Genomic DNA, 23303 nt, shown 5'->3' on the forward strand with positions numbered 1-23303 from the left:
TGCCTTGTGCTGTTGATCTGGTCTGTCTTCCTTGTAATCACCATCCATCCATCCATTCACCACCATCGTCATTTATTAAATTTGTATATTGCGCTTCATTCAAAGATCAAAGGGTACTTCACAACATAAAAACACAAACTGAAAACACAAAATACTTAATAAAACAAAGAAGAGTAAAACAATGTGATAACACACACACACTCAGAGAGAGAGAGAGAGAGAGAGAGAGAGAGAGAGAGAGAGAGAGAGAGAGAGATTTAAAAGGCCATAGAATTTTAATCAACCAAACATCTGGTTAAAGAGATATTATCATTTTTTAAATTTCAGTGGGTCTCCTCTTTGTTGTCAACTGAGTCTCACCAACTCAGGAAATAACCAGCAATGCTCCTTGTACTGTTGCTCTGGTCTGTTTCCCATGAAATCACCACCTATTCATCATCATCATCATCATCATCATCATCATCAATTAATAAATTTGTATACTGCCGTTCATCCAATTCACAACATAAAAACACAAAATGAAGCACAAAATAAACAATAAAACAAAGACAAAAGCAAAAGAAACTGATACTTGCCTCTGACAAACACATTTAAAAGGACATCGAATGTTAATCAGCCAAACGCCTGGTTAAAGAGATCATCATCATCATCATCATCATTTATTATATACACCCTGCCCATCTGGTTGGGTTTCCCCATCCACTCTGGGCAGCTTCCAACAAAACACTAAAATACAATAACCTATTAAACATTAAAAACTTCTCTAAACAGATATTGTCATTTGTTAAATTTCAGTGGGTGCCTTTGGGGAACAACTTTGACCATATTCATGCAATATGTCTGAAACACTCTGGTGCTATTTTGATAGTCATTGCTTCCCTCAAAGAAACCTGGGAGCTGCCACTTGTTATGGGTGCTGAGAGATGTCAAGAGACCTCTGTTCCACTCTCAGAGCTTCAATTCCCAGGGAAGCTTAACAATTCATTTTCCTGGGGAACTCAAGGAATTGTAGCTCCTGGAGGGGAATAGGCTGTCCCATGACAACTCCCAGATCCCTTAAGCGACGACAGCTCCCAGAATTCTCGGGGGAACCCATGACTGCTAAAGATGTATAACAGTACTTGAAAAATATGGTTTGAATGTGGCCTTGGTTGAATACGATACGAAGATCTTGCCATGACTGTGAAATGGGATGACACTGGATGTCAGGGTTGGTTTATGAATCGGTGGAGAAGCCTTCTCCAGCCCAATGGCTGCATTCCAGCCTGGGCAATTAATAAAACACAGCTCTGGTGCCCTTCTGTGTACATAGGTCCCTGCTAATGCAACTCTGCCATTCCAGTGGAAGTTGGGGCAAAACTCCAATAAAAACATTAAACAGAAAACTTTTTTTAAAAAAATAATAATCACATCCCCCTCATACTCATATTCTGATATTTCAACGGAGAGACAATGGGAGATATTTTTCTAAATCCCCCCATACTCTGGACAATCAGTTCTTTGTACTCATCAGCCTATTCCATTCCAATGCTTTGGCTATGGCAAAACTTCTCAACAAAGGAGGAGGAGGGAGAGAGAACTGGAGTAAAGGGAGGCCACACAACTTTCCTCCTTGTAGAGAAGCAACTGTCACAAACACTTCTGAACCAAGATAAAACAGTTGCGTATTAATAACTTTATATTTTTATAAAGTTATGTATATACACCACTATTCATAAAAGAAACCACAGCAGTTCACAAATGTACATAATACCATACAAAAAAACCATATAGAAAGTCAAACTGAGAGATCAGCAAACTCTTGAGGAAAGATGTATTCCTAAGTGCCAGCCTCAGCCTGACAGAATAGAGAAGGCTTCAGGAGGTGTTTATAAGTTAAAACAGAAGGTTCCTGCTGAACTGGGCAGATAACACTAAAGGTTTGGTTTCCTGTTGTCAAGTAAGTCTTGCCAACTCAGGAAATGAGCAACAATGCTCTTCCTACAGATGATCTTGGTGACTGAGCTGAGATACCAGGGTTCAGGTGGTCTCTGGACCTCAGCTGTTCATGCTTTGTAAAGTAACACAAGGACCTTGAACTTGCCCCAGGGATAGATGGGCAGCCAGTGAATATGCTTTAACAATGGTATTACGAGATGCCTCCATCAGCCAGATGCCTCCATCAGCAATGTAGCTGGCACATTCTGCACCAGTTGAAGTTTCCAACCCAGGCCAAAAGGACAGCACCACATACAGCACATTGCTGTTTTCCAGCCTTGAGGTTATACACATGTGGTCATGTTTTCGGTTAGTTGGGAACACATGGCAGTATTCAACTAAATAATTGCATAATTATAATGACTTCCACTTGGGCAATGAAATTTTCCCCTAACCACCCCTGTGTCTGACCCACACCATCCTCAAATCGGCTCCACAGGTTGGGGAAAACCCCTGAAATATACATAAACTCCCAGAAAAAGCAAAATTACTGATAATGATGGGAGAGTCCAGCAAAACCTAGAGGACCACAGGTCCACTAAGCATGACAGACAGGGGGTGGGGGACGTCTTCTACATATTTCAAACATTTCAAAGGTAGTCAGAAAAAGAATTGCTTGCTTACTATGCTGCTAAGGCTCCAGGAGTGAAGGTTTTAACCAGAACAATGAAAACGCTTGCTGAAAGGCTACATCATATTGTTACAATCCAATTCTTTTCACATATAAAGTCATGAGTTCCTAGATTTCACACATAACTTCCAGCTCATCTTCTGAGCATGGGTGTTAGGTGTGATAACCATGAGGTCTTGCATCACAAGCACATCATTGGATCTTAGCCAGAGGCTTTGAGGTAGTACTGATGACAGTACTTGCGTAGAAGAGCAATTACTAAAATCAGGCTTGGCTTCATCTAACCAAAGTCCATCTGGTACAGAGTTCTGTTTTCAATAAAGGACAACAAGGTGCAAATAAGCAGAACATGAAAGACACACACCCTTTCTTCTTGTTTGCCCATCCTCCTCTTTCTCAGATATACACAACATTTGGGACAGTTTAGTGCAGAGGAAAGCTGCGATAGAGGTGACATGGCATTACAAGTTTATAAAATTATACATTGCATGGAGAAAGCCAATAGGGAAAATCATTTTCTCCTACTCTCCTAATTCTACTACTTGTGGACATCCAATAAGGCTGAATGTTGGAAGATTCAGGACAGATACAAGCATTTCTTCAAACCACACATAGTTAAACTATGGAATTCATTCGCACAGGTGTCAGTGATGGCCACCAACTTGGGTGGCTTTAAGAGAGGATTGGCCAGTAGCCATGATGGCGTTGCCGTGCCTCCACAATTCAAGGCAACAGTGCTTCTGAATGCCAGATTCTTGACATGACAGGAGGGGAGAGTCACTCAGGTGTTCAAATCCTGATGGTGAGCTACCAGTTGGGAGATCTGGTTGGTTAGTGTGAGAACAGAATGTTGGACTGGATGAGCCATTGTCCTGCTTCAGTAGCCTCTTCTGATGGGGAGAACCTGTGGACAGCTACTGTTGGGCTTCAATTCCCCACAAGTCCAGCCGGAATGACTTCTCTTGTCCACTCCTTGCATTAATGTATTCATTCAAGTTGAGTGAAAATTTGGAAAAGGCTCAGGGCTGTGTGTGAAATTCAGGACTGATTCATGTGCAATCTGAGCAACCTACTGTCAGGCTGCTGTCAGCAGCTTTCATGGCTGGTTGCCGAGGAATGTACAAAGACAATGAATGTTCTCACCACCTGCTTTTTATTCAGTATTACAGAGAGAGAGAGAGAGAGAGAGAGAGAGAGAGAGAGAGAGAGAGAGAGAGAGAGAGAGGCTTTAGAACCCAGCCTCTTGAATTATGGTGTTGTCCGAAGTGATTCTCCCGCCCTACCCCCGTCTTCCCACTTCCTCATTCATCATCTTCATCACTTCTTCTACTGGTGCTGATGAGAGCCCTCTGTCTTTGAGCTCTCTGCTCTCCTACTTTCAAGGCTTGCTGGGTTCTGGAAGAGCGGGGTCTGGAATGCTTTCTAAGGACACTGTGTCTGTCAGGTGTCATTCCTTGGTGCTTTGTCTACTTCTTCTTCCTCCTCCTCTCTCATTATTCCCCAACTTTTCGCCTCATCTGCCTATGAGCTATGACCTCCCTCACACCTCTGTTGTAAAATCTTCCTCTTCTCTGGAACGGTCATGTTGGGGAGGGGGTCTCCACCGGTCCTCCTCTGCCCAGTCCCTGACACGTATCTTCTATCTTTGTGGGCCGCCACAGCACTAAATCACCAGCACAGCACTAAATTCAGTGCTGGACTTAGATTCTTTGATTTGCATAGGTCTATACTCTATATAACTTAATTGGCTACAATGCTATGCGTACTCATGTAACCAAAGCATTGGACATATAACCTATACAGCAAAGCCAACATTGACATGCTCTCCATCCTTACCCAGAGAGAAGCGATTAAAAATGCCAGGTAGAATTGTGAAGGCAGATAAAGAAACAAGTCTTTTGTTAATGGTTGGCTTTTTCTTGTATGATGCGAAACATGACACAGGTCCGCTAATGAGACAGTGAGAAACACAAAATTCTGTTGCTGGAGCCCACAGGAGCGGAGAGTATTATTGTGATTGAATCCTGCTTCCACGTTTCCCATGGACATCTGGTTGACCACTTTGAGAACAGGATAGTGGACTAGATGAGCCATTGAGTTGATCCAGTAGACTCTGTTTATGTTCTTATGGTATCATTTGGGGGGTGAGGGGATGGCTCACAACAGAGGAGGAAAAAATACCCTGTCGTCTTTGAGATGTTGATCTCATCTTTGTCTTTTGACCTTTCAGAATGGACACATCTAGCTAACCGCAGCAAATAGATTAAAATGAATTTATGAGTCTAAGCAATGAAGCTCAGGCGGAATAACAAACTACTGAGCAATCCTGCGCTGTTGAGTCATGGCGATGGATCCAATGAGAAGGTCCATTCCATTCTTGCCAGTGTTGGTATTCAAGAAACCACACTTCTGAAGTTACCTCCGCAGAGTGTGTGCGATGTGAGGATTATAGTGTGATAAGCATCAAATGCTGCCTAATTACAGACCTTGGGGAAATGCTGTCATAGTGGAAGATGTGGATAAACTCAACGAATATGTGGTTGGTGGATGCAACACATAGACATGTGCTTTGAGTAGCAATGAAGCATGAGTCCATTCATTGGTGGTGCTTCATTTTCAAGGAGGCAGGGCTCTTGGAGCTCTACAAAAGGAACATCTGTCTCTGAGCTCTTCACTCGTTGACTTGAATCTCCATTGAGCAGACAAGTTCTGACTGCTGGGCAAGGTAAGTTCAATTCAACTGCTGGGAAGCTGATAATTTAGGTAGCATAAGATGTCTTCCAGAACCCCAGTCCTGAAATTTGTGTTATTGGATGGATCCACTAATAATACTTGAAGGATCAGATCCATCAGGCTGTCTGCTTTACTGCTTGATTTTTGATGTGCTCTTTGCTGTGGTCGAGAACCATACATTTCCAGTGGCAACCATTTAAATCTTCTGAGAATGTTCAGATAATTTCTGAATATTGACCTAATACTGGATAGACAAACTCAAGGAAGTGTGAAATCCATGGGATCGTTCTGAGGGCTTTGTTCTGGACCTAGTCAGATTTTGGGCTTAAATGAACAGATTAAAGTTGATACTGGACTTGTCCTAATTGGGTTGAAGTATCCTTGGATTGCTCCATATGCAATTGGGTCCACCCAGAGCAATCTAGAGCTGAAAAGCGAGGAAAGGAGAGAAGGATGGGCAGCATGTAGAGAAAGACACGAGGGCCACCTCTGTGACCCTCCTTTCTAGAGATGGTTTCTATAGACGACAGTTGACAAACAATCTTACATTTTATGAGAAAAAGTTACTGAGCTCACATGCACTGCTTATTTATTTATTCATTTTGGTAAATAATGGGAAAGGGCATTGCATGCCTCTAGACATTAGATGGTTGGTGTGCAACATTATTTAAATGCATCTGAAAGCAAGTGGACATATCTGAAGGCTGCTTAAATAATATGGAACAGACTGAAAGTGTTAAGTTGCCCAGATTTCAGATTCAAAGGGAGTGGGGAGGGAATCACATTCAAGTGATGGATTTTGATTGCATATTAAAATCTTAAGCGGTGAGATTTGAGGATACGGAATAAGAATGAATTATACATTCCAATTTGACATTCATCTGAAGAAGCTAAAATATAATATAGACATAAATAACGCTGAACAGAAAAGCACTTTAGGAAAATCATGACTTCCAAGATGCACATTGAAAAATGCATATTGAACATACTGTGGTTTGATTACACCAAAGCCTTATTTGTTTCTTTCAGCTTCACTACCTCAAAATGTCCTGTTGCGGAGGCCAGAGTTCCCGCTGTTCTAAGTGTGGCTGCTCTCCCTGCTGCTGCCAAAGCCGTCAAGTCTGTTCCAGATGTGGCTGTTCTCCCTGCTGCTGCCACAAGCGTAGCTGCTGTTCCAGATGTGGCTGTTCTCCCTGCTGCTGCCACAGGCGTAGCTGCTGTTCCAGATGTGGTCGCTCTCCCTGCTGCTGCCAAAGCCGTCAAGTCTGTTCCAGATGTGGCTGCTCTCCCTGCTGCTGCCACGGGCGTAGCTGCTGTTCCAGATGTGGCTGCTCCCCATGTTGTTGCTCTAGCCGTGGCTATTGCAACCAATCTCGCTATACTTGCCAGCAGTACAAGTACTGAGCACTTTAGAAATTGTTACCTGGGCTCTAGATCTGAAGATTTATAGCAATCCTAACACCCAGAAGCAAATGCCAGCTTGCTGTTTGCCAGCTCAAAACCTGAGACATTGAGATCAATGTCAAAAAATATGTATTTAATGCCTGCTTGTTGGCTTCCTGAGTTAACCTCATTGAGGTTGATGCTTCTAGCTTCATTCCCGCAACCTTCAGGAAACCGGAATTCTTCTCTTCAATCAGTCTCAAAAATCCAGATGAAAGAGTCTTTTTTCTTGAAATGGATGATGCTTTCATTTTCCCCATGGTGTCTGGGATATGAATGAATAAATCTGAATTCATGGCAATGCCTTGTTCTGTTGATCTGGTCTGTCTTCCTTGTAATCACCATCCATCCATCCATTCACCACCACCACCATTTATTAAATTTGTATACTGCCCTTCATTCAAAGATCACAAGGTAGTTCACAACATAAAAACACAAACTGAAAACACAAAATACATAATAAAGCAAAGAAGAGTAAAACAATGTGATAACACACACACACACACACAGAGAGAGAGAGAGAGAGAGAGAGAGAGAGAGAGAGAGAGAGAGAGATTTAAAAGGCCATAGAATGTTAATCAACGAAACATCTGGTAAAAGAGATATTATCATTTTTTAAATTTCAGTGGGTCTCCTCTATGTTGTCAACTGAGTTTTGCCAACTCAGGAAATGAACAACATTGCTCCTTGTACTGTTGGTCTGGTCTGTTTCCCATGAAATCACCACCTATTCATCATCATCACCATCATCAATTAATAGATTTGTATACTGCCGTTCATCCAATTCACAACATAAAAACACAAAATGAAACACAAAATACACAATAAAACAAAGACAAAAGCAAAAGAAACTGATACTTGCCTCTGACAAACACATTTAAAATTACATAGAATGTTAATCAGCCAAACGCCTGGTTAAAGAGATCATCATCATCATCATTTATTATATACACCCCGCCCATCTGGTTGGGTTTCCCCATCCACTCTGGGCAGCTTCCAACAAAACACTAAAATACAATAACCTATTAAACATTAAAAACTTCCCTAAACAGATATTGTCATTTGTTAAATTTCAGTGGGTGCCTTTGGGGAACAACTTAGATCATATTCATGCAATATGTCTGAAACACTCTGGTGCTATTTTGATAGTCATTGCTTCCCTCAAAGAAACCTGAAAGCTGTCACTTGTTATGGGTGCTGAGAGATGTCAAGAGACCTCTGTTCCCCTCGCAGAGCTTCAAATCCCAGGGAAGCTTAACGATTCTTTTTCCTGGGGAACTCAAGGAATTGTAGCTCCTGGAGGGGAATAGGCTGTCCCATGACAACTCCCAGCACCCTTAAGAGACGACAACTCCCAGAATTCTCGGGGGAACCTATGATTGCTAAAGATGTATCACAGTACTTGAAAAATATGGTTTGAATGTGGCCTTGGTTAAATACGATACAAAGGTCTTGCTGGACCTGTGAAATGGGATGACATTGGATGTCAGGGTTGTTTTATGAATGGGTGGAGAAACCTTCTCCACCCCAATGGCTGCATTCCAACCTGGGCAATTAATAAAACACAGCTCTGATGCCCTTCTGTGTGCATAGGTCCCTGCTAATGCAACTCTGCCATTCCAGCGTAAGTTGGGGCAAAACTCCAATAAGAACATTAAACAGAAAACTTAAAAAAAAACAAAAAAACCCCATACTCATATTCTGATATTTCAGCTTGGAAAGAAAATGGGAGAAATTTTTTCTAAATTCCCCCATAATCTGGCCAATCAATTATTTGCACTCATCAGCCAGTTCCATTCCAATGCTTTGGCTATGGCAAAACTTCTCAACAAAGGAGGAGGAGGGAGAGAGAACCGGAATAAAGGGAGGCCACACAACTTTCCTCCTTGCAGAGAAGAAACTGTGACAAACACTTCTGAACCAAGATAAAACACTTACGTATTAATAACTTTATAGTTTTATAAAGTTATGTATATACACCACTATTCATAAAAGAAATCACAGCAGTTCACAAATGTACATAATACCATACAAAAAAGCCATATAAAAAGTCAAACTGAGAGATCAGCAAACTCTTGAGGAAAGATGTATTCCTAAGTGCCAGCCTCAGCCTGACAGAATAGAGAAGACTTCAGGAGGTGTATAAAAGTTGAAACAGAAGGTTCCTGCTGAACTGGACAGATAGCACTAAAGGTTTGGTTTCCTGTTGTCAAGTATGTCTTACCAACTCAGGAAAAGAGCAGCAATGCTCTTCCTACAGATGATCTTGGTGACTGAGCTGAGATACCAGGGTTCAGGTGGTCTCTGGACCTCAGCTGTACAGGACTTTGTAAAGTAACACAAGGACCTTGAACTTGCCTCAGGGCAGCCAGTGAATATGCTTTGGTAGATGGGCAGTCAGTGAATATGCTGTAACAATGGTATTACGAGATGCCTCCATCAGCCAGATGCCTCCATCGGCAATGTAGCTGGCACATTCTGCACCAGTTGAAGTTTCCAACCCAGGCCAAAAGGACAGCACCACATACAGCACATTGCTGTTTTCCAGCCTTGAGGTTATACACATGTGGTCATGCTTTCGGTTAGTTGGGAACAAATGGCAGTATTCAACTAAATAATTGCATAAGTATAATGACTTCCACTTGGGCAATGAAACTTTCCCCCTAACCACCCCTGTGTGTGACCCACACCATCCTCAAATCGGCTCCACAGGTTGGGGAAAACCCCTGAAATATACATAAACCACCAGAAAAAGCAAAATGACTGATAATGATGGGAGAGTCCAGCAACACCTAGAGGACCACAGGTCACCTAAGCATGATAAACAGGGGGTGGGGGGCGTCTTCTACATATTTCAAACATTTCAAAGGTAGTCAGAAAAAGAATTGCTTGCTTACTATGCTGCTAAGGCTCCAGGAGTGAAGGTTTTAACCAGAACAATGAAAACGCTTGCTGAAAGGCTACATCATATTGTTACAATCCAATTCTTTTCACATATAAAGTCATGAGTTCCTAGATTTCACACATAACTTCCAGCTCTTCTTCTGAGCATGGGTGTTAGGTGTGATAACCATGAGGTCTTGCATCACAAGCACATCATTGGATCTTAGCCAGAGGCTTTGAGGTAGTACTGATGACAGTACTTGCGTAGAAGAGCAATTACTAAGATCAGGCTTGGCTTCATCTAACCAGTGTCCATCCGGTACAGAGTTCTGTTTTCAATAGAGGACAGCAAGGTGCAAATAAGCAGAACATGAAAGACACACACCCTTTCTTCTTGTTTGCCCATCCTTCTTCTCAGAGATACACAACATTTGGGACAGTTTAGTGTAGAGGAAAGCTGCGATAGAGGTGACATGGCATTACAAGTTTATAAAATTATACAGATAGGTAGCCGTGTTGGTCTGCCATAGTCAAAATAAAAAAATCTTAAACAACTCCTAACCCACAATAATACTACAACCAGACTTAACACGGACACTGGCACCAGAGCCTGCAACAAACCCAGATGCCAACTTTGCTGCCACATACTCCTGGACAACACCATTACTGGCCCCAACAACATCACACATACCATCTCGGGACTATTTAATTGCTCATCGTCTAACATTGTGTATGCCATCAAATGCCAACAGTGTCCTTCAGCTCTCTATATTGGACAAACAGGCCAAACCTTACGCCAAAGAATAAACGGACATAAATCTGACATCAAGAATCACAAAACAGAGAAACCAGTAGGAGAACACTTCAATCTCCCAGGACATTCTATACAAGATCTCAAAGTAGCTGTTTTACTACAAAGGAATTTCAGAAATAGACTGGAAAGAGAAGCTGCTGAATTGCAACTCATTACCAAACTTAAAACCATGGAGAGACCTGGTCTGAACAAAGACATTGGATTCTTATCTCATTATACATGACTAAGCCATTTCTCACCTTCTCACCCCTTGCCTTTTCCTGTAAGACCTATTACAGTCATTAAGAGTCGTCAACAGGCTCATCTCAGCTATCTGCCAATCTCCCATTCCCACCAGCCTTCTGAGTAATACCCCTCCCCACCTTCTCACTATATAGAAGGATCTGGCAACTTCTGTTTCAGTGTATCTGAAGAAGTGTGCATGCACACGAAAGCTCATACCAAGAACTAAGTTGGTCTTTAAGGTGCTACTGGAAGGAATTTTTTTTTATAAAATTATACATTGCATGGAGAAAGCCAATAGGGGAAATGATTTTCTCCTACTCTCATAATTCTACTACTTGTGGACATCCAATAAGGCTGAAAGTTGGAAGATTCAGGACAGATACAAGCATTTCTTCAAACCACACATAGTTAAACTATGGAATTCCTTCGCACAGGAGGCAATGATGGCCACCAACTTGGGTGGCTTTAAGAGAGGATTGGCCAGTAGCCATGATGGCATTGCCGTGCCTCCACAATTCAAGGCAACAGTGCTTCTGAATGCCAGGTTCTGAACACGACAGGAGGGTTGAGTCACCCAGGTGTTCAAATCCTGATGGTGAGCTACCAATTGGGAGATTTGGTTGGTTATTGTGAGAACAGGAAGCTGGACTGGATGAGCCATTGTCCTGCTCCAGTAGCCTCTTCTGATGGGGAGAACCTGTGGACAGCTATTGTTGGGCTTCAGTTCCCCACAGCTCCAGCCAGAAGGACTTCCCTTGTCCACACAATACACATTAATGTATTCATTCATGTTGAATGAAAATTTGGAAAAGGCTGGGGCCATGTGTGAAATGCAGGACTGATTCATGTGCAATCTGAGCAACCTACTGTCAGGCTGCTGTCAGCAGCTTTCATGGCTGGTTGCCGAGGAATGTACAAAGACAATGAATGTTCTCACCACCTGCTTTTTATTCAGTATTACACACACAGAGAGAGAGCGAGAGAGAGAGAGCGAGAGAGAGAGAGAGAGAGAGAGAGAGAGGCTTTAGAACCCAGCCTCTTGAATTATGGTGTTGTCCAAAGTGATTCTCCCGCCCTACCCCCGTCTTCCCACTTCCTCATTCATCATCTTCATCACTTCTTCTACTGGTGCTGATGAGAGCCCTCTGTCTTTGAGCTCTCTGCTCTCCTACTTTCAAGGCTTGCTGGGTTCTGGAAGAGCGGGGTCTGGAATGCTTTCTAAGGACACTGTGTCTGTCAGGTGTTATTCCTTGGTGCTTCCTCTTCTTCTTCTTCCTCCTCCTCTCTCATTATTCCCCAACTTTTTGCCTTATCTGCCTATGAGCTATGACCTCCCTCACACCTCTGTTGTAAAATCTTCCTCTTCACTGGAATGGTCAGGCTAGGGAGGGGGTTTCCACCATTCCTCCTCTGCCCAGTCCCTGACACTTATCTTCTATCTTTGTGGACCGCCACAGCACTAAATCACCAGCACAGCACTAAATTCAGCGCTGGACTTAGATTCTTTGATTTGCATAGGTCTATACTCTATATAACTTAACTGGCTACAATCCTATGCGTACTCATGTAACCAAAGCATTGGACATATAACCAACACAGCAAAGCCAACATTGACATGCTCTCCATCCTTACCCAGAGAGAAGCGATTAAAAATGCCAGGTAGAATTGTGAAGGCAGATAAAGAAATGAGTCTTTTGTTAATGGTTGGCTTTTTCTTGTATGATGCGGAACATGACACAGGTCCGCTAATGAGACAGTGAGAAACACAAAATTCTGTTGCTGGAGCCCACAGGAGCGGAGAGTATTATTGTGATTGAATCCTGCTTCCACGTTTCCCATGAACATCTGGTTGACCACTTTGAGAACAGGATAGTGGACTAGATGAGCCATTGAGTTGATCCAGTAGACTCTGTTTATGTTCTTATGGTATCATTTCGGGGGGTGAGGGGATGGCTCACAACAGAGGAGGAAAAAATACCCTGACGTCTTTGAGATGTTGATCTCATCTTTCCCTTTTGACCTTTCAGAATGGACACATGTAGCTAACCGCAGCAAATAGGTTAAAATGAATTTCTGAGTCTAAGCAATGAAGCTCTGGTGGAATAACAAACTACTGAGCAATCCTGCGCTGTTGAGTCATGGGGATGGATCCAATGAGAAGGTCCATTCCATTCTTGCCAGTGTTGGTATTCAAGAAACCACACTTCTGAAGTTACCTCTGCAGAGTGTGTGCGATGTGAGGATTATAGTGTGATAAGCATCAAATGCTGCCTAATTACAGACCTTGGGGAAATGCTGTCATAGTGGAAGATGTGGATAAACTCAACGAATATGTGGTTGGTGGATGCAACACATAGACATGTGCTTTGAGTAGCAATGAAGCATGAGTCCATTCATTGGTGGTGCTTCATTTTCAAGGAGGCAGGGCTCTTGGAGCTCTACAAAAGGAACATCTGTCTCTGAGCTCTTCACTCGTTGACTTGAATCTCCATTGAGCAGACAAGTTCTGACTGCTGGGCAAGGTAAGTTCAATTCAACTGCTGGGAAGCTGATAATTTAGGTAGCATAAGATGTCTTCCAGAACCCCAGTCCTGAAATTTCTGTTATTGGATGGATCCACTAATAATACTTGAAGGATCAGATCCATCAGGCTGTCTGCTTTACTGCTTGATTTTTGATGTGCTCTTTGCTGTGGTCGAGAACCATACATTTCCAGTGGCAACCATTTAAATCTTCTGAGACTGTTCAGATAATTTCTGAATATTGACCTAATACTGGATAGACAAACTCAAGGAAGTGTGAAATCCATGGGATCGTTCTGAGGGCTTTGTTCTGGACCTAGTCAGATTTTGAGCTTAAATGAGCAGATTAAAGTTGATACTGGACTTGTCCAGATTGGATCAAAGCATCCTTGGATTGCTCCATATGCAATTGGGTCCACCTAGAGCGATCTAGAGCTGAAAAGCGGGGAGAGGAGAGAAGGATGGGCAGCATGTAGAGAAAGACACGAGGGCCACCTCTGTGACCCTCCTTTCTAGAGATGGTTTCTATAGACGACAGTTGACAAACAATCTTACATTTTATGAGAAAAAGTTACTGAGCTCACATGCACTGCGTATTTATTTATTCATGTTGGTAAATAATGGGAAAGGGCATTGCATGCCTCAAGACATTAGATGGTTGGTGTGCAACATTATTTAAATGCATCTGAAAGCAAGTGGACATATCTGAAGGCTGCTTAAATAATATGGAACAGACTGAAAGTGTTAAGTTGCCCAGATTTCAGATTCAAAGGGAGTGGGGAGGGAATCACATTCAAATGATGGATTTTGATTGCATATTAAAATCTTAAGTGGTGAGATTTGAGGATACGGAATAAGAATGAATTATACATTCCAATTTGACATTCATCTGAAGAAGCTAAAATATAATATAGACATAAATAACGCTGAACAGAAAAGCACTTTAGGAAAATCATGACTTCCAAGACGCACATTGAACAGTGTATATTGAACATACCGTGGTTTGATTACACCAAAGCCTTATTTGTTTCTTTTAGCTTCATTACTTCAAAATGTCCTGTTGTGGAGGCCAGAGTTCTCGCTGTTCTAAATGTGGCTGCTCCCCCTGCTGCTGCCAAAGCCGTCAAGTCTGTTCCAGATGTGGCTGCTCTCCCTGCTGCTGCCACAGGCGTAGCTGCTGTTCCAGATGTGGCTGCTCTCCCTGCTGCTGCCAAAGCCGTCAAGTCTGTTCCAGATGTGGCTGTTCTCCCTGCTGCTGCCACAGGCATAGCTGCTGTTCCAGATGTGGCTGCTCCCCCTGCTGCTGCCACAGGCGTAGCTGCTGTTCCAGATGTGGCTGCTCCCCCTGCTGCTGCCACAGGCGCAGCTGCTGTTCCAGATGCGGCTGCTCCCCATGTTGTTGCTCTAGCCGTGGCTATTGCAACCAGTCTCGCTATACTTGCCAGCAGTACAAGTTCTGAGCACTTTAGAAATTGTTACCTGGGCTCTGGATCTGAAGATTGATAGCAATCCTAATACCCAGAAGCGAATGCCAGCTTGCTGTTTGCCAGCTCAAAACCTGAGACATTGAGATCAATGTCAAAAAATATATATATTTAATGCCTGCTTGTTGCCTTCCTGAGTTAACCTCATTGAGGTTGATGCTTCTAGCTTCATTCCTGCAACCTTCAGAAAACTGGAATTCTTCTCTTCAATCAGTCTCAAAAATCCAGATGAAAGAGTCTTTTTCTTGAAATGGATGATGCTTTCATTTTCCCCATGGTGTCTGGGATATGAATGAATAAATCTGAATTCATGGCAATGCCTTGTTCTGTTGATCTGGTCTGTCTTCCTTGTAATCACCATCCATCCATCCATTCACCACCACCATCATTTATTAAATTTGTATACTGCCCTTCATTCAAAGATCACAAGGGTGTTCACAACATAAAAACACAATTTGAAAACGCAAAAAAACACAATAAAACAAAGCCAAAAGCAAAGCAAAGTGATAACACACACACCCGACACACACACATTTTAAAAGCCATAGACGGTTAATCAATCAAAGATCTGGTTAAAGAGATATTGTCATTTATTCAGTTTCAGTGGTTCTCCTCTTTGTTGTCATCCGAGTCTCGCCAACTCAGGAAATGACCAACAGTGCTCCTGCAGATGAATTCAGTGACTGAGCCGAGATATAAGGGTTCAGGTGGTCCCTAAGGCAGCTCAGCTGTTCTTGTTGGCATTCATCTGTCTTGAAAACAGTGGAGTGTGGCTCTTGGGCTGAAGTCAAACCACTATTTTAGCAGCACTGATGTGACCTCTCTGGGGTGCAAGCCTGGGCAGTTTGTGTGGATATCCAGAGCTGCCCAGACAACTAGCCTCGCTGATGTGGTCCAAAGCACATCAATGTGTTTGGCATCAGCTTAGCTTCAGGAGTTCCCAGAAGGAGCTGTAGAGATTTCCATCCAACCTCTTATGGACTCTGGATTTGCGTAGGGTTTACTCTTTAGCCTTTTCTTCTGCAAAAGCAAAACAAAATGACTAGTAGTGATGGGAGTTAGAGTCCAGCAATATCTGGAGGACCACAGGTCCCCTACACATGACAAATGGGGGTGGGTGGGATTTATTGCCTGTTTCAAACATTTCAAAGGTAGTCAGGAAAAGAGTTGTTTGTTCACCAGGTTAAGGCTCAAGGAGTGAAGGTTTTAGCCAGAACAATGAAAAGGCTGGCTGAAAGGCCCCATCTTATTGCTACAATCCAATTCTTTTCACATATAAAGTCACGGGTTCCTAGATTTCACACATAACTTCCAAAGTCATGTTGCGTAAATAATATATTTATCCGCTGCAGTATCACTTGGAGTGCTTTTCAGGTCATCATATACCAGCTCACCTTCTGAGCATGGGTGTTAGATGTGATAAGCATGAGATATTGCATCACAAACCCGTCATTGGATCTCAGGCAGAGTGTTTGAGGTAGTACTGATGACACTAGTTGCCTACACGAGCAATTACTGAAATTAGGCTTGGTTTCATGTCACCAGAGTCTATCCATATGTTTGGCATCAGCTTGGCTTCAGGACTTCCCAGAAGGAGCTGTAGAGAATGCCATCCAGCCTCTTACGGACTCACTCTGGATTTGTGTAGGGTTTACTTTTTAGCCTTTTCTTCTGCAAAAGATATCCCAGAAAGCAGTAGAGGATCAGGATCAGAGTTTTCCTTCTCCTACATAAGCTACCTTCCCAGGTTGATGAGATCCATCTGCCCCCACTTCTTTCTACAACACATGCAGAAACCAACTTCTTGACCCTTGGACCCACTATTTGTCTCATCTGCTCAATCTGCTGGAGCCTGTCTTCACATGCAGGGGAAGCCCCTAACTCACTGAGGGTTTGAGACTTAATGGCTACTCTCACCTGGTTGAGCCGGCCAGTCAAAGCCATGCCTGGGTTGCTGTCACATGCTAAAGAGTTTCTAGGAGCCACAGGTGAGAGCTAAGTACAGGGTGGGGGACCAAAGGTATGCACCCTTCCCTAACACTCCATATACCCCAGGTGTTCAGGACTTTGTATTTTAATGTGAGGACCTTGAACCTGGCTCACTGGTAGACGGGCAGCCAGTGAATATGCTTTAGCAATGGTATCACATGTTAGTCAGATGCCTCCATCAGCCACATGCTCCCATCAGGCATCAGGCCAGCACATTCTGCACCAGTTTAAGCTTCCAAATCAGGCCAAAAGGGCTGCCCCACATAGAGTAGTAGACCAGCTTTGAGGTTACAAACACGTGGACTAAAGTGGCCCGGCTATAACTGTTTTAAGTAGGTTAGGAGCAAGCACCAGTATTCAACTAAATAATTGCGTACGCATAATTACTTCAATTTGGGCAATGAAACTTCTACCTCTCTACCCCTGTGTGTGACCTGCACCATCCTCAAATCTGCTCCACAGGTTGGGAAAACCCCCTGAAAATATACATAAACCCCCCAGAAAAAGCAAAACGACTGGTAATGATGGGAATTAGAGTCCAGCAACATCTGGAGGACCACAGGTCCCCTACACATGACAAATGGCGGTGGCATTTATTGCATGTTTCAAACATTTCAAAGGTAGTCAGAAAAAGAGTTGTTTTTTCACCAGGTTAAGGCTCAAGGTGCGAAGGTTTTAGCCAGAACAATGAAAACACTGGCTGAAAGGCCACATCTTATTGCTACAATCCGAAATCATGCTGCATAAATACTATATTTATCTGCCGCAATATCACTTGGAGTGTTTTTCTGGTCATAGGTGTTGGATGTTGTAAGCATTAGATATTGCATCACAAGCACATCATTGGATCTCAGCCAGAGTGTTTGAGATAGTACTGATGACAGTATTTGCGTAGATGAGCAATTAATTAAATCAGGCTTGGCTTCGTGTAATCAAAGTCCATCCAGTTTATAAAACCATGCATTGCGCAAAGAAAGCCAATAAAGTTTTCCTACCTCTTTCATCATACTAGAACTCGTGGACATTCAGTAATGAATGTCGGATGACTTACGAGAGATTCAAGCATTTCTTCCAACCACACATAGTTAAACTATGGAACTCGTTCCCACAGGATACAGTGATGGCCACCAACTTGGGTGGCTTTAACAGAGGATTTGAAAGAAATGTGGAGGATAAGGCTACTGATGACTTCTAGGCATGATAGCTATGCTGTGCTCCCACAGAAGGCAGCAGTGCTTCTAAGTGCCAGTTGCTGGAAATTACAGGAGGGGAGAGTCACTTCTGCTAAAATCCTGCTTGTGAGCTTCCTATTGGGGCATCTGGATTGGCCACTGTGAGAACAGGAGGCTGGACTAGATGGGTCATTGTTCTGATCCAACAGCCTCTTCTTATGTGGGGAACCTGTGGACAGATGTTGTTGGACTCCAATTCCCTGCAGATCCAGCCAACATGACCAATATGTCAAATGTCGAGAGCCAGTGTGGTGTAGTGGTTAAGAGCGGTAGTCTCGTAATCTGGGGAACCGGGTTCGATTCCCTGCTCCTCCACATGCAGCTGCTGGGTGACCTTGGGCCAGTCACACTTCTTTGAAGTCTTTCAGCCCCACTCACCTCACAGGGTGTTTGTTGTGGGGGAGGAAGGGAAAGGAGATTGTTAGCCGCTTTGAGACTCCTTCAGGTAGTGATAAAGCGGGATATCAATCCAAACTCTTCTCTTCTTCTTCTTCTTCTTCTTCTTCTTCTTCTTCTTCTTCTTCTTCTTCTTCAATATCCAAGAAAGATGGGAGTTGGAGTCCAACAGCGTTTGAGGATCACATCCCTGCTTATCAGCACAATCTGAGGTCGACACTTTACTGAAGACAGGGCTATTCTAATGTCTTTTGATAGTTTTTATTAAATTTTCTGTTTTACAATTTTTTTAAAAAATAATTTTTATTGAATGATTTTATGTTACAAAAAACATTACAACCATACTAGCACTAAATATAATTGAGAAATAAAAATTACCTACATCAATATTTAGTTTGTTATTTGTTATTTACCGTCTTATTTCCTCCCAAACATCCCATACAAAAACACACATATGTACAGACACACACAGACACACACACACAAAATGATAATAATGAAAGTAAATATTTTCCCCTTTTATCTTACAAAATCTTTTCTTCAACTTTGACTTCCTGTCAAGTCCCTTCGCATATGTTTTATCTTACAATCGAATGTACACAAAACAATAAACCTTTCTATATAAATTTTCCAATATATTCTGAAAACATAATAAATCCTTAATTGTTGTCCACCTCCTTTTAGTTCCTTTATCACTCAAATGCTAGCACGGAGTCAAAGCTATTATTGTATTTTTTAACATATCTACTATAACCATCCCATTTTCCCACAAATTTTTGCTTTCAGTTCCTTCTGAGTTTGCTAGTCAATTGAGCCGTCTCCACCAAATCCTGTAATTTGATTTGCCTATCTGTTATTTTTGAAGCCTCGTGATCTTTCCATCCCTTGGCCACAAGTATTCGAGCCGCTGCGGTTGCATACAAGAATACCTCTCTTAGATTTTTTGGAATCTCTTTATCTAAAATACTTAATAGAAATGCCTCCTGTTTTTTAGTAAAAGTTATCCTCATCAACTTTTTAAATTCATCGTATATCCCCCCCCCAAAAAAATCTTAATCCTTTCACACGTCCACCACATGTGGATCGTGTCACCGTTATTTCCTCCACATCTCCAACAAGCATTTGCCAAATTTTTATGCATTCTTGATAATCTGTTTTACAATTTAAAGTACAGTGGTACCTCAGTTTACGAACTCGATTTGTTCTGGAAGTCCGTTCTTAAACCAAAGCCGTTCTTAAACTGAGGCGCACTTTCCCTAATGAGGCCTCCCACCACCAGTGTCGTTCCACCGTTCAGCTTCCATTCGTAGACCGAGGTAAAGTTTGGTAACCGGAACACTTCTTCTGGTTTTGCAGAGTTCATATACCAAATAGTTTGTAAACAGGGCTGTTCTTAAACCGAGGTACCACTGTACTCATTTTTACATCCTTAAGATATCAATGACTTCCCATCTTCTCTTTCCTTAGTTCTTTTTACATATCATAAATCCCTGCATATTTTGGCTCTTCTAATGTTCTTATACTGCCTTTGAACTTGGCAGTTCCTTTCAGATCTCACTAATAGATATTGATAGATGTTTGCACCTCCATTAATTTTTCTCCCTTTATTTTTCACCAGCTAGTTCAGTTGCCATTGCCACGTCACCGGGAAGGAGTTCTAATATGGATTCTGCTCTCCCTTGCATCCTAATTGCTGTTATTCTTTAAGATGGCATTTCCCAATGGTCAGATCATGCACTCGTTTTGCAATATGTCCATCTCATCACGCCTACTACCAGCCTTCAGAAGGTGAGATGGCATTTCATGATGCTCCAAATGATGAGGCAGAAGATAGGTTGCTCAGATTCCACATGAATCACTGCTGCATCTCATACGTGGCCCCAGCCTTTTCCAAGTGTTCATCCGATTTGAATGAATGCATATGTGCATGGAATGGACCAGGGGTCCCCAAACTGAAGGCCCGTGGGCCGGACAAGGTCCGAGGGACTACTTTATCTGGCCCGCGGCAACCCCCGCCACCCGCTGCCTCCACCCGCTCTTACCCGTCCTGCACTGCATGGCTGCACACTTCTGGATCGGAGAAGCACTGGAAATTGCTTGTGCATATGCATAAGCATTATTTTCACATGCGCAAGTGTTATTTCCAGTGCACATTCGGGTCAGAGGAGGCCCGTGGACATGCACACAAGCTATTTCTGGTGCTCCTCCAACCCTCTGGGGGGGGGAATAGATTGTAATCCCAAAAACGGGACACACACTTCAGGGTTTGATGTGGTTGTAATCCAAAACAGTTGCAAACCAAGGTACCACTGTAGTCCACAGGTTTTGTGAACTAATTCAGTGAACTCAACTACGTTGTTTATTCCAAGCACTGCGTCATCCGCAAGAGACTTCAGTTGATGGGCACCATTGAGCAACTCACCTGATGTTATACTGCATCATTCTTACATACTTCTCTAAGTGTGTTCCACTTCGATGTCAAAATCATCAGTGTATTAAACCGGGATAGCATTAATCACCCACATTTTTAATTAATGAGAGATATTTAATGAGATATATTGATCAAGCCAAGTATCTTAAACTGGAAGGTGGCAAACCAGAGAGGATATGAGCCTTTCATCAAGAATTAGTGGCTTTTTGGAGCTACTTCACTTCCTCTAGGAAGTGTTTGCTGTGCCATATAAAAGGTCCCTGGTCCACAGGCTCTTCACTCATTTGTTAGAACTTCTTGAGCACTTCCAAAGTTGGCCAAGGTAAGCTGATTTTGCTGATCTCTTTTGATGCAGGGAAAATATATGTTTGATGGAATTTGGCCATCCCTTCATTCCTTCATACATTCCTTCATTGTCAGTTCTTTTTGCAAATTCTTAAATTCATGTTGTCTTCTCTGGGAAAGCAAGTGATTTTTCAGTGTTCACTATTTGTTGTGGAGAGAGAGGCTGTCCCTCAGCTCTGTCTCAGTTCCATTTTGTCCCATACCAGGGCCAAAAATTATCTTGTTGAAAGAATAGGTCAAGTATGGGGAACCTGTGTCCCTCCAGGTACTATTAGATTCCCACCATCCCTGAGAGCATTGGAATATAGGGGCTGTAGCCAATGCTTTTGCTACTCATAGTAGACTCATCCAGAGTTACAGACATGTCTAACTTGGGTCCATTTGTTTCAGTGGACTGAGTTGGGTATAACCCTGGGATTTTATTTTTATTACATTCATATCTCACCTTTCGTCCAAGTAGCCCAAGTTGACATACATGGTTTTCCCTCTCCCCATTTTATCCACACTGATACAGTGTCTAGACCAGCTTCATGACTGAGTGGGGACAAGAACAGTAGTCTCCTAGGTCTTAGTCCAACACTCTACCCACTCCACCCCACTGGCTCTTGGAATAATAATAATTATTATTATTATTATTATTATTATTATTATTATTATTATTATTATTATATTTTTTATTATTTATACCTCACCCATTTGGCCGGGTTTCCCCAGCCACTCTGGGCAGCTTCCAACAAAGTATTAAAATACAGTGATCTGTTAAACATTAAAAGCTTCCATAAACAGGGATGCCTTCAGATGTCTTCTATAAGTCTGGTAGTTGTTCTTCTCTTTGACATCTGGTGGGAGGGCGTTCCACAGGGTGGGTGCCACTACCGAGAAGGCCCTCTGCCTGGTTCCATGTAACTTGGAAGAAGAAAGGGTAGTTGCTTTGAAACAGGAACAAACTTTTCTTATCTCTTGGGACAAGCTTTACCTAATAGCACCCTGCTTGGCCTAATTCAACTCTCTGTAACTCTCCTTCCCAATCTTTCTTTCCAGGTTTACCCTTCTCCTCTCTAAAGATGAGCTGTTGTCGCTGCTGCAGAGGTCGTGGTTGCTGCTGTTGCCGGAGGCCCAGTCCAAGACTGGTCTATTATGTCAGCAGACCCAACCAATGCTGTTGGGTCACCCGGTATTCCTATTCTTCCTGCTGCGCTCCTAGGGCTCAGCTCCCCATCCAGCAGTGTTGCCCACCAGTGAAGAAATGCTAAAGGAACTCCATCAGCAGTCCTGTATGTCTCAGTCTCAGCAGCTGAGAGGAGAAGGGCATAATTTGCAGTCCCAGTTTGACTACTTTCTGGATTATCTGCTGTACCACATTAGATGCCTGAAGCCTTTTCCCCGCCTCCACACTCTAATTGCATTATGTTCTTCCCTTCTCGTGTTATATAATTGCAGGTCATTGTTTTTCTTGGTGTCGTTGTTAGCCTGACTTACAGTTCTTTAGTGATTCCTTTCTTTGCATGTATTCTACACTTAAAGGCTAAAACTGTCATTCCATAGGAAACTGTAGTTCTTTTGCAAGAGGGCCCTAGCTTTCTTCACCAGAGAAACCTCAGCAACCTCAACAAACTCCACTTCCCAACATTATCCATAGAACCTCATAGTATAAAACCAGCAGAGGCTCATAGCATAGCCAAAATGGCACCATACAGTTCGTGTTGGACTACAACACCCATCATCCTTTAACCATGCTGGATGGGACTAATGAGAGCAACAACTTCTGGTGTGCACCAGATCCAGCCACATCTGATCGGCATTAAGCTGGCTACAGACATACTCAGTGTTTCAATCTCCTAATGCAGCAACAATAAAACTTCTGAAATTATGTATGTTCCACTTGTCTTCTGTTTTATTTCCCCTGAATCTCTTGTTTCCATCAGAGTTCCTAGATGCTACAATACACATAGTCTCTTGGGCTTGGCCATAGGCCTTCTGGAAGTTTCCTTTGGCTTTGTCAGGACTGTCCCTGCCATTAGGCAGTGAGGAAGCTGCCTCAGACAACAGAGGGTGAAGGTGTGTGAGGTGGGCAGACATCCCACCTGACATTTGTCAGCTTCTGCAGGTAGAATTGGGTGGATGGGTGGCTACTTCTCTTATCCTGACAAATGGAATTCCATCTCCAAGCACACATTTTTATGCTCTAGAGCAGGGGT

The 23303-nt window shown here is 42.8% G+C and overlaps 3 long non-coding RNA genes across 3 annotated transcripts; all 3 read left to right on the forward strand.

Moving 5' to 3' along the window:
- Positions 1-4917: 4917 nt before the first annotated feature.
- Positions 4918-7085, forward strand: LOC308575308. The gene is made up of 2 exons (XR_014002757.1): positions 4918-5333; positions 6371-7085. It is a non-coding gene; the product is annotated as an uncharacterized lncRNA (long non-coding RNA).
- A 5855-nt stretch (positions 7086-12940) lies between these two features.
- Positions 12941-15029, forward strand: LOC308575711. The gene is made up of 2 exons (XR_014002922.1): positions 12941-13228; positions 14266-15029. It is a non-coding gene; the product is annotated as an uncharacterized lncRNA (long non-coding RNA).
- Positions 15030-20887: 5858 nt separating this feature from the next.
- Positions 20888-22975, forward strand: LOC308575612. Its single transcript, XR_014002884.1, has 2 exons — positions 20888-21082; positions 22147-22975. It is a non-coding gene; the product is annotated as an uncharacterized lncRNA (long non-coding RNA).
- Positions 22976-23303: the final 328 nt, after the last annotated feature.

The sequence above is a fragment of the Podarcis bocagei genome, assembly GCF_964188305.1.
Source record: "Podarcis bocagei genome assembly, chromosome: 16".
In the NCBI taxonomy this organism is placed as follows: domain Eukaryota; kingdom Metazoa; phylum Chordata; class Lepidosauria; order Squamata; family Lacertidae; genus Podarcis; species Podarcis bocagei.